This window comes from Arachis hypogaea, chromosome 15, assembly GCF_003086295.3.
Source record: "Arachis hypogaea cultivar Tifrunner chromosome 15, arahy.Tifrunner.gnm2.J5K5, whole genome shotgun sequence".
NCBI classification, from domain to species: Eukaryota; Viridiplantae; Streptophyta; class Magnoliopsida; order Fabales; family Fabaceae; genus Arachis; species Arachis hypogaea.
Window position 1 is genome coordinate 9197196 of NC_092050.1, and position 12414 is coordinate 9209609.

General features: G+C 31.1%; 1 long non-coding RNA gene across 18 annotated transcripts; it reads right to left on the reverse strand.

Annotated features, from left to right (window-relative positions):
* LOC112748767 (uncharacterized) lies at positions 1–8047 on the reverse strand. 18 transcript variants are annotated; one of them, XR_011873121.1, is made up of 11 exons: positions 7033–7903; positions 6929–6952; positions 6628–6830; positions 6204–6377; positions 5693–5788; positions 5449–5526; positions 4944–5177; positions 3501–4216; positions 3310–3378; positions 3014–3126; positions 1–216 (listed from the first exon to the last, which is right to left on the reverse strand). It is a non-coding gene; the product is annotated as an uncharacterized lncRNA (long non-coding RNA). The 18 variants fall into 18 exon arrangements; XR_011873135.1 differs by lacking the exon at positions 6929–6952 and having other exon boundaries at positions 6204–6405; positions 6628–6782; positions 7033–8047; XR_011873136.1 differs by lacking the exon at positions 6929–6952 and having other exon boundaries at positions 6204–6359; positions 6628–6782; positions 7033–7995.
* Between the last annotated feature and the right edge of the window lie 4367 nt (positions 8048–12414).

Below are 12414 nucleotides of genomic sequence, written 5' to 3' on the forward strand. Positions count from 1 at the left end.
TTTTCAACAAATAATAATCACATAAATATTATTAATAATAACTCTTAATACAAAAGAAACCAAATAAAACTCAAATACAATATACTAAACCTACCCCTCTATGTAAAATAAAATCTCAAGGGACAACAGCGAGGGGACTCTATGAAAGCAATTAAAACCGTAAAGAAGGCCTACTAATCGCTTGCAGCTTCATATCGCATCTTCAAACCTGTGTCACTGAAAGGGTGGAAAATTTGGGGGTGAGAACCAAACCACATGTTCTCAGTAGAGGTCGAGAATGCCGTGAAAGTAAAGAATAAATCGCAAATAGTTAATTTCATTCAAAGACATCTAAGAGAAAATTAACCTTCTTTAAAAGCATTAGTTAATTATTCAAAATCCTAGACCTATATTTTCTTTATAAAGCTCTTAAAAGTTTTCCTAGACTGTATGAATGACCAACCTGTTCCAAGCATGGGTTCATTAAGTCTATGCTGAACCAGTTTGATTTTTCATATTTTACTAGACCATAACATAAAAGAAGTTACCTACGCGGTATAAATGATCATCTTGCTCCAAGTATAGGTTCATTAAGCCAGTCAGATACTTTATACAGAACTAGACCTCAAACGTACTAGTCATAGCCTCAGGCCCAAACAACTCAATCAACATCCAATCACCACAATCCAAACAATCAGTTACAAACACAGATAATGAGGTTCAAACACAACCAAGAGCAATTACATCAAGTATAGCAATTAGCAATTAAACAGAATTATTCACTTAGGCAAACCAATTACAATATACACACCCAAACAATGTCACATAGATGCATATGATGAATGTCTAGTCCTAGTGCAAGCCATGAGCTCATGTGTCGGTTAGCACCTGCATTCCCGACATTTATCCGGTCACGAGTTTCCGATTTTCCGAATACGATTTTTTGTTCAAATAAATGCGCATATAATTATTAGCAGCTCTATTGAGACAGCCTCTGCTTTCTACTCGCAGGAAATATACTATTGGGACGAAAAATTGCTGTAGGTATCCTAGTTTTCCTACAGAAGTTCTTGGGTTGCTTTAAGCAACAGATAAATAAATATTATCTCTTGGGTTGCATTAAGCAACAAATAAGCAAACAATATCTCTTGGGTTGCCTCAAGCAACAGATAATCATACAATAAGTACTTTACTCTTTCCTTTTTCTTTCATAATTGCAAATACGCAAGCGGGACTAGACCCACGCCCTTACCAACAACCTCATAAACCAAATAATCTTTTCTTAAAAGAATCAGTGAAGTTATCATCAAGCCTTAAATTTATTTTAATTAAATTCTTATACTTTTATAAAAATTTGGACATAATTTCCTCTAAAAATAGGACTTAGCCACCCCTTCGGGTCCTTCTTTCTCAACATTTTACCAACCTCTTATCAGCAATTGCCACAACAATATATATATTCTCAAAAATATTTGATAATAGTATAGAAAATCTATTTTCTTAAATTCCATATCCAAGTAATCACCAAAACAACATCGGCAATCTAATTTCAATTTTATTTTTAAAATATCAAACGAATTCGGAATTATGCAAACCTTATATCCATGCGACCATCTCGGATTAAGCTTTCTATTAAACAAAAATCACAATTTTTCGCTGAATCTAGCTTCGGAAATATAAGCAAAACCGTGACTGCTCTGTAGTGCCTTAAAACCAGAAGACAGCAGCAGCGTACAACATTCGAAATTTCATATAAAATCCAAATTAAATCCAACCACCTTTAAAATTAATGTGGTTAAACATAACTTATCCAAATTTCTTTCTAAATTGGTTCCAGGGTCATACCATTTTTAATGAAGAAGTAACGTAGCTTCGAAGTTAGGTAATTCTCTGCAGAATTCTGTTTTACAAATCATTGAACACAACCTCTTCCAAGTCCCATAACTCACTTATTAAAACATGGAAAACCTTGAAATTTAAATCATATATGCTAAACATACTTAATTTTCACCTCCAATTAGTTGCATCTCAATATCTATTCAGGATCAAAAGTTATAAACTCTCAAAGTTACTAATTTAAGAAAACAGAATCTGGCTTTTTCTTCATAATGCATCATCTTTCAAAAATTTGTATCTTTTAAACCGCAAGTTCAACCGTTCTGAAATTTTACGACATTAAAATAATAGACTAAAGTTTCATTTAAAATTGGTTTCGCTTCAAAATTCAATTCGGGACATTCACAGCAGAGCCAACAAGTTACTGCTGTTCCAAAAATTCTGTAGTAAAAATCAGATCCCACAACCATTACTCAAAAATTCACCATAAATCTTATATTTAATAAAAAGATCTCAAACTCCCCAATTCAGTCCCAATTATTCCCAAGTTTAACCAGGACTTGGTTCAACGCAATTCCAATCATCACAGAATTAGTTACAGTCTTTCAAAGTTACTGTTTTTACTTAAAGGTAATGCAGAAAATCAGATTTTATGGCTTAACTTTGAAAAATCATAACTAAATCTTCAGTTAATACGAAACCTTCAAATTTAAATCCTAACAACTACACTTGTTAAAGTTTACTCAGATTTTAATCTCATACCATTTCGATCGCTAGCAAATTACTAGGCCGTCCTCAAAGTAACCATTCCATTTTGAAAACCAGATTCTTAATAATAGTTTAGTCTTTTAGGCCCTAATTCTTCAATAATTCTCAATCCAGTATCAAATATATCAAATGATTATCTTAGTTTCAACCATTTATACATAATCAGTCAAAACCACAATCCTCTACTAATCTCAAGTCACTTTCACAGCCATAGAAATATACCAAACAACCATTTCAACAACCAATAATCAATAATTCAATCATCTACCATACATAATTATAATCAATTCAATCACAGCACCAAGCACAATCGCAATCACAATCCAACATTCATATAATCAATTAATTACTCACAGCTATTAATACTATTTACAGTTATTCAGTAAATCTTGTTGGCATTCCTAAATTAAAATCATTTTAAACCCCCTACCTCGATGTCGCAATCGCATACTTTAACGTAACAACTCTCTTCTCTTTTAGTTTCAGGGCAGCAGCGGTAACTCTCACGCAACCGGAACAGCAACAATATTAGCCTTCGCAGCACTGACCATGGTTGCAGTAAAATAGAGGATTCAAATTGGATAAGAATCACAAGCAATTTCAGCTCTAGGGATTCAAGACAAAGCAAGAACTAAAATAGAATTAAAACCAGAACATGGCAACCACAGCAGTGACAAAACAAAACATGTAAATGGATCAACCCTAAGGAGAAGATAAGACCAGTACCCAGATAACAAAATCAGAATCAGTAATGGCTTCAACCGTCCCATGGCAGCACCAGCTTCAATACTCGACCTAATTGTAGCATGAAATAGGAGCCAAAAAGGGGCTGAGCAACAAAAATATAGGCAACCATGATTAAAACAAGTACATGAAAGAGAAAAAAAGTATAATCAGAGTAAGGGTGAGAGTGTTACGATTTCAAAAATGGAAAAATTGGAATCAGAACAAGGAGAAGGATCCTAGCTTAATTGAGAGTTGGTGGCGGCAGCTTGCTTTCTCCGATCACTACAAGATTTAAGTCTATTTGTGGCGGTTTTTTTCTGGTTTGTGGGGGTTTGAAACCCCCACCAAAAGGTTAGTGGGAGTTTTTAAAACCTCCAAAATTTGAGGTGCCACGAGCTTATTTGTGGCGGTTTTGCAGAACCCCCAGAACATACTTTAGTGGCAGTTCTTTGTCTGCTTTGTGGGGGTTTTAAATTGGATTTTTTGGCAGTTTTTGACACTTTTGTGGAGGTTTAAAACCCCCACAAAAACTGAATTTAAAAAAAAAAATTGCATCGAACTGAACTATTGCAAACTATTTAAAATTGAAACTGGACCTATTTGAAAGCTATAAATCACTATTATTCATTGAACAAATTACATCAATCAAACTAAAAATTATTTAACTTTAAAGAAATTAGTAATTAGTATGGAATGAATACAAATTTAAACAAATTACATCAATCAAATTGGTATGAAATGGAAAAATAGACACAAAAACTTAAAATTTCACTCTACTCAGTTTAGGCACTACTAAACCGTTAATTACCATTGAGAATCATGGTTTAGCATATGCAATAACCTTCCATTCATTGTTCAGAACCTTAACTATCTGCCTTGTGCCCCGTGTTTCACCGCTGAGAATCATCTGCAGAAAGTACACCATACAATGAACTGTTAAGCAATATTAATATTGTGGTACACACACTGAACCTATCAATGGTATTTGATAGAAAGTAGTAAACCTAAGTCTGAAACGTGTTTTACTTTTCAGGTCACGGGCCCAATTGGATTAGACATAATCATCATCATATCAACAATAAAACTGAACAACAATTACCAAGCAATACCTGAGATTTTCAAATCTAAGTCAGCACACCAAATTGAGTATAAACTACAAACCAATGTCCTTTCTCATTAGAAAAAGTTAGATGGTTAACATTTTGCAAAGAGTTTGTATCATCAAAAAATGGAAAAATTAATCATTATCACTCAAGTCCTAGTATCTGTTAATATTCAAAATTTTTCAGTAATTCATCAAATGAGAATAAGTAATATGACAAAATTCAGGGGAACTAAAATATGAGATTACTTACTTCAAAATAATTGTCACTATCAATCTTCTGTAATCGCATAATGAGTTCTCGGGCAGTCTTGTTAAAGTTCTTAAGAATTAAAAACTCAGCTAGTACAAATAACTCAGCTATATCTGCTTATTCAGGCATAATTACTGGTATATCCATAGCTCAACAAGCAATTAAACATGGGATTTATTACCCTCCAGACATAGTATTCAATTAAAAAAAAAAGTCTATTATATAAAAATTAACATCATTCTCTTTTAAACGAGTAGGTTACTAGGTTTGAGTCATAACCTTTGAGATGAGCGAAATGCTCCATCAAGAGTTGTCTGTTTCATCATGCTAGAACCTCTGCCTCTGCCTCTGCCCCTCCCTCTCGTTGGATTTTGAGAAGCACCAGAGGACCTAGCTTTTCCATCACTATTACAATAGTACCATATGATATGTTGGGTTTACCTCCATTGACTGATCAGCATAAGTGAACTGTGTGGGTTCCTTAGATTGTGTGGATCTTTGTTTGACACGTTCCTAGAAGATGAGAACCGACAAAATAATTAATAACACGAGAAAATGTATGTTTAATCAATCAAAGATCACAGTGATCCATACCAACACATACTAAGGTCCCAATAATTGCAATACTGCAAAGAAAATTGTGATGGACGGAGCCTGGAAGGACACAAGCAAATACATTCCTACATAATATGCTAGAATTCTATGTCATGAAAGCCTCGATAACATCAAGGCGTTCACCCCAAGGCCATGTTCATTAAACATTAAAACAAATGGATCTTCTAACCTCTAAGCACTTTCCAACTTTAACAATTAAATTTTCGTCATCGAACTTCATGGTATTTGAATCCTTAGCAATTTTGTTCTGTAGAAGCACAATAAATCATCAATGAGAAGAGGAAGGAGTATCACATGAACATAAATTGATGAGAAGAAGAGACAAGGTGGCCTACAATGTGAACCAGATCTACAACATAGCAAATATCAAAGACAAAGCCAAATGGCATTTAAAAGCAAAATAGAATCCTCACTTTTGTTTCGTTAATATTGCTTTGTACACACACGTAAAATGCATTTTTGTCATCCTTGTTCACAAAATTGTGTAATAATAGGAGTATCTCCATTTTCTGCAAAACCATTAAACGTAACATGTATTAAAAAAATAAAAATAATAAAACAAAAAAAAATTGAACTTGCTGCATGCTCATATTTATATTCCTTATCTTCAATTAAAACTCAAGAGAATCCAGATACAACCAAAGTTGGCTGGTACTATACAACTAGCAAATCAAGCTTAAACTAAATAATAGGAACTTAAGTCAGGCTCCCAATCAAATTAATATAATTGTAGGATACAACCAAGCATTGCAATAATATACAACCAATTTCGTCAGACTAGAGAAAGACACTTTGTTTGGTACTAAATTCTTTATATCAGAAGACCAGTTCACTTTCAATGTTTGGATATTATCAAGGATGGGGTGTATCCAAGAGTGATCGAAAGCAATGGATTTGAGTCTATAAAGAGAAGAGATACTTAACCCTTTGAGAGCAAGATGCAATAGGAGTTGAACATAATCAGCCTTAGATTTTTCCTCAAATAGCACCTCTTCAACCCTTTCCACTGACTCTTTAAATTCAAGTTTTCGAGACTTTAGTTCCCACGCCTCTCATATCAAATGATAATTTCTCCAAGCTCTAAAATAGGAGATTAACCTAACAAGCAACACAATCAAAATGGACTCTTTTTAAGAGCAAAATAAATTAGTTTCGAGATCTAATAGTGAATAAATCATGTAATTAATATAGAAAGTTGATTATCAAAACATTATCACTACTTCATCTTTATTCATATATAATTGTAGGCACCTTTCTATCAAATTCTGCATCTGTAAACAAATTTATTTCAAGATTTTATTTTATTTTTTTAAATTAGCTTCCTGACAAGCTAGTAGAATTTGCTTACAAGCTCAATGTCTTGGCGTGAAACTTTCTTGCTACCATTAATTGTAGCAGATGCTGATCCTAAATCCGCAATGAGAGCATCAGTTGTGTGATTGTTCGGTTATCGTTCACTTTAGAAGTCGTGAGAAGCTTGAGTTGAGGCAATTCTTGCTTTCTCTGCAATTCAGTTCATGAAATCCACAGAAAAGGTGCAGAAATAGCAATCTGGAATCATTGAAATGATAGAAGCAAGTGAGAAAGCATTCGTATGAAGCTGAACTAGGCACAAATTAGAGTTAATAGAGATCTCAAATTCAATTCACCTCTCTCAAAAACACGGTAATTGTCTGAACAAATTCTGAACGGAAGTGAGTGAGAAAATTTAAGTCTCGAACTAAACAAGAACAAATTAGGAAGAAATTCTCACTGCAATGACTTGGAACGACATGAAAATCAGTTCCACGAGATCTGATAGCTTCGAAAGCAGCTTCAATCGAAGCTTCCAGAGACTCCTGCTCACTCGCCTTCCAGATCTCCTCAGCTAATGCCACCGCGTCCGCGCCGAAACCACGCTCTGACTACTTCAAGCCACCGGAGCAAAAGCAGAACCAGCGGAAGAACCCTGGAAGACGACGCAGAAGCAGAAGAGAGGCTCCACGATCACCTCGTCCTCCATTTATAACTCCACCGGTGATGTGCTGACGAAGGAGACAAGGACAGCAACAATGGCGGTGGCGGTGGCGGTGGCGATGGCGATGGCGACGACATTGAGATTCTAGGGTTTCAGAGAGAATGAGAGATCTCACTCTCCCTCGTCCTCTCTCTCTCTCTCTCAAAGCCCTGTTTGATTTTTTTTTTGATTGGGCTGAGTTAATAATTATTTGAGTTAGATTATTTTAGAATAATTAATTGAATTGGGAGTATTATATCAGTGGGAGTTTTATAATTTGTCACAAATAAAATATATTATAGAGATTTTAATAACTTCCATTAAAAAATTATCATAAATAAATATAAATTTTGTAGTGGATGACAAGCTCCATCCACTGCAGCTCCAAAAATCAAAAGGACAGGGATCAGAAGCAGGATCTGCCGTTCTTGTAGTAGCTCCAAATCAACAGCAACCGTATTACCCTCCCCGTCAGTCTCTCTTCTCCGTTATTCTTTCTCTTCTCCTCTGCCCTAACCGACGTTGACAGTGGTGAGGGGAGCTTCAGCAGCGGCGGCTAGAAGTGCGACAGCCTCCCTCCCTCTGCATCTCGTGCTCTCTTACTCCCTCTTCCCCTGTTTCTCAGTCTCTCGTCTCCCACTTTTCTCCCTCTATGCGTTATACTATTGAAAATGTGTGGTGAATTGTTGAGTGTAAATGAATGGTAAGGAATGAAAGAACGTGGATCACTTGGGCAAAGGGTTAGTGGTAATGTGCGTATGCGTTTGTGATTGGTTAGGGATTATACGTATTAGATAATAACGGTACGTATTAAAATAAGAGACATAAGACTAGGAAAAATATATGCAAGTAACATAAATTTTATAAAATATTTGAGATAGAATAACAATTTAAGATTCAAATATAATACTATAAAGATTATTTTCAAAATGCATAAGATTTTATCTATCAATCTATTAACGAGCTCAAATAATTATTTCTAATTTAAATTATAAAATAAGCATACTAATCACATTTTATAAAATACGATTTAAATCCGAAAATATCAATTATTTAGATTATACGATATAATATTTTCATTACTTTTCTATTACCAAAACATTAATTCCAATTTATATAAAATAACTCTAATTATAGTAAAGATTGTACATAAACCTTAATTAACTTAAACCCAAAGTATTTATAAAAATCAATTTAATCATTTTCTAGTAAATTAATCTCTAAGAGCTCAAACTAATAAAATAAATATAATTTATTCATAATAGAAATTTCTTAAATTTAATTATATAACACTTCCAGTACTGAATTCTAATTTGAAATTAGATAAAATAACCAATTATAAAAATTTACACAAAAATATTAATTAACTTAACTCCGAATATTAATAAAACTAATTTAATTATTTTCAATTGAGTAATTTATAAAATAAGATATCAAATCAATAAATTAAATCGTAACCTTTCAGAATAAAAGTTACTTAAATTAAATTATACAATTCTTTTTTATTTTTTAATTACTAAAATTATACAAAATATTCTGTTATAATAAAGTTACTTAAAAATATTAATTAATTTAAAATAAAACTATTTCTAAATTTATTTAATTATTCCTAACAAAATAATTTCTAAACTTATAAAATTTAAACTTAATAAGATAAAATCATAATTTATTTATATTTAAATTTAAAAAAAATGTGGAATGTTACACCTGATCTTAAAATAGATAAGTACTGACGCTTCTGAATCCTAAGTAGCTGCTTAGATTGCATATAAAATTATAAATATCATATAATAACTTTTGATACAGTCACCGCGATTGCTAGGCAAGTGAGAAAGCAACAACGCCCTTTTCTTCCATTACTGATCGGAAGAACTCGTTGAATTTCATCATCAACACACTTGTGTAAAGATGGAAATTAGCTATGGGTAGTCGTTATGGAACCCCTCGGCTTCCTTCTTTCTTATTCCCTTCAATCCTTACTTTTAAATAAGGGATACTTATCTTTAGGAAGAGAGTCTCGAACCTAACGGGTGAAATTGAAACTCATTATCTTTTTTAATTATATAAAATATTTAAAATATTTTTTATTTTAATAAATAATAATATATTTTATTTTTAAATTCATTTTAAAAATATATATAAAAAATAAAATTAGATATGTTGATATGTAATGGTATTTAGAGATCTTTAAGCGTGTTTGATGAAATATTTTTATTTTTATTAAAACACAATTGGATATAAAAAATAGATGTGTCGAATGAGTGTCAATAAATATCGTGTTCTAAATGTGTCTGACACGTAGAACGGCAATTTAACAAAACGTTTGTATTTCATAGACAATAATTCTAGACAACCAAGTATTTTAGATAACTAAATCCAATCAAGTCATAATACATATATAGAGTAAAGTATTGTTTTTGTCCCCAACGTTTGGGGTAAATTCTATTTGTGTCCCTAACGTTTAAATCGTCTTATTTGTATCCCTAACGTTTGTAAAAGTGATTCAATGTTATCCTGCCGTCAATTACACATCATGAACACTTTAGTTTGAGTTTTAAAAATCTCTTCTTGAAGTTAGAATACAAATGTCTGGGATAGAATCGATGATCCACTCCGAAAAATAGCTCATCAAAGTTGAAATTAATTCCTACAACATTTACATAATTCACTTTTCTAGGGACATAATTGAATCTAAACACAAATAGTAGGTATAATATTAAAATCGAACACATCCAAGTGAGACCTAATTGAGATTGAATACATCTAAGTGAGAATAATTGAAAAATATAATCTGATTTGTTAGTATAATTGATAATAGGATAACATTGAATCACTTTTATAAACGTTAGGGATACAAATAAGACGATTTAAACGTTAGGGACACAAATAGGACTTACCCCAAACGTTGGGGACAAAAACGATACTTTATTCTACATATATATTTTTTTCTTCTTCATTCGTGTTTTTCTCTTTTTTTTTTTCTCCTCTTTATTTTTTTCCTTTCTCAATTGATTTTTTTTTCTTTTTCCTATTTCTCTTCCATCTTCATCATCATCGCCATCATCAACATCATTTTTTTTCTTATTCTTATTTGTTTTTTTTATTTGTTTGTGTATTTTTTAAAATTTTATGAAGGACAAGAATAAAGAAAAAAAACAAAACAAAAAAAAGATGATGATTATGATAATGATAAAGAAGAAGAAGAATGACACTTAAATTGTTATATAAAGCACAAAAATAAAATAAAAATGACATCAAAATTTGATATATAAAACACAAAAATTTTACTACAATAAACATAGAATTTGAATTAATATCCACACCACATTGAAGATAATTTGTTGTTTAGGACTTAAGAATATATAATTCAACTTTAAAATAATTTTGTTTATATAAAATTCTTCATTTTTTAAGTAAAACATAAGAAGATATAAAAAAAATGTTATATCAATAATAAAATATATATAAAAAAGAACCTGTTGAAAAAAAAGATAAAATATAAAAGAAAAGAAGTCGAAGAAGATATGTTGAGATAATCACATGTTGTTAGTTTTGTTTTTTTCCTCTGGTTAGCTATGGTTAATTGTTTATGAATTATAGGTCACTGTATAAACTCCAATCATGATGAAACAATCGCATAAGCAGTTGTAGCTAGCATCAGAAATAGAAAGAATGACCAAAAAGAAAAAATACGCGAAAAAAAGAAAGAGAATTATAGTGTACAGATGAATGAGCATACAGAGATCCGTATATTCCCTCTGCTTTAGTTCGTGAGCGACACGTGGTTATGGTGTCGAGGCTGGGGGGAGGCGGCTTGACAAATTTGTCGCATAGGGGCCCTTGATGGCTGATGGCTGGCTTGAGGCAGCTCTTACAGGGACACATATAACGCCCGTGCAACGTAACGGTGGGTTGCTGTGGACCTTGTATTCCCCAAAGAATGAGCCCAATGATACGCTTTGTTGAGAGCGTTTGGTCCGTGTTAGTAGTGGACTGAAAAATGATTTATTCAAGTCAAAAGTAAGAAAGTGGTAGAAAAAAAAAGGAGTGAAAAAAACGCAGGAGGAAAATAGATCAAAAGGGAAACTGTCCTTATAGTGAAACTGCTAACCCCATAAGGTTATTCCAAGACCAAAAAAAAAAAAAAAGATAAGGTTATTAGATGCAGTTGGGTTTGTTGGTTTTGAATATAGTATTGAGGTGATAAGTATTGGGTATTTTTAATGAGAAATAGTCAGTGTAAAATTAGAAATTAAAGAGGGTTCAGAGTTTCGGGTCATTGCAGTTAATTGTTGAGACCGAACCAAAAATTAAAGAGGGAACTAGTTTTATCTCCCGTGCCAAGCACGGGAATTAAAATTATAATTTTAAATAAATATTATTCAATAAGAATATAAATTAAATTATTTTAAAATAATTGATTATATAGAGATATATTATATAAATAATAATATTTAATATGTAATTTATTAAGAGTTAATTTAATTTTTAATTTTTTAAAAAAATATATAATATGAGAAAATAGTAATTTTATTTTTTTTAGTTAACGAATTATTTGTATTTTTTATTATGTAATTAATTTAATGAATAAGTTTTATTATTACTTTCATACTAAAAAAATACCCTTTAGTAATTTCTTAATTAATAAATTATAACTTTACCAAAACTTTTGTTATCAATTATTTTATATTTTACTATTAATTTTTCGATATCTATATATATTATTTTATCATTAAATAAAAAATTTTAGTAAGATTATTTTTTACTATCAACATATAATAATTGTTATACATATTAATAGTGGTAAGATTTTTTATTTACTATTACAATAATATTTATTGATATAAAAAAATAATAGTAAAATATAAAACTAATTATTAACAAAAATTTTGGTAAAATCACAATTTAATAATTAAAAAATTATTGAAGGGTAGGTATCTTAGAAAAAAATAATATAATTATTAATTTCTTAAAAAGTATTTTAATAAAAATACAATTTAATCAATAAAAAAAATAATTTATTAAAAGACCATTTTGGTAAGCAAAATTTAATCATAATCAATAAAATTTTTGCTAATGGGTATTTTTTCAAAAAATAATTTTCTCTTCGTAAAAAATAAATAAAGTTAATATTAGTTA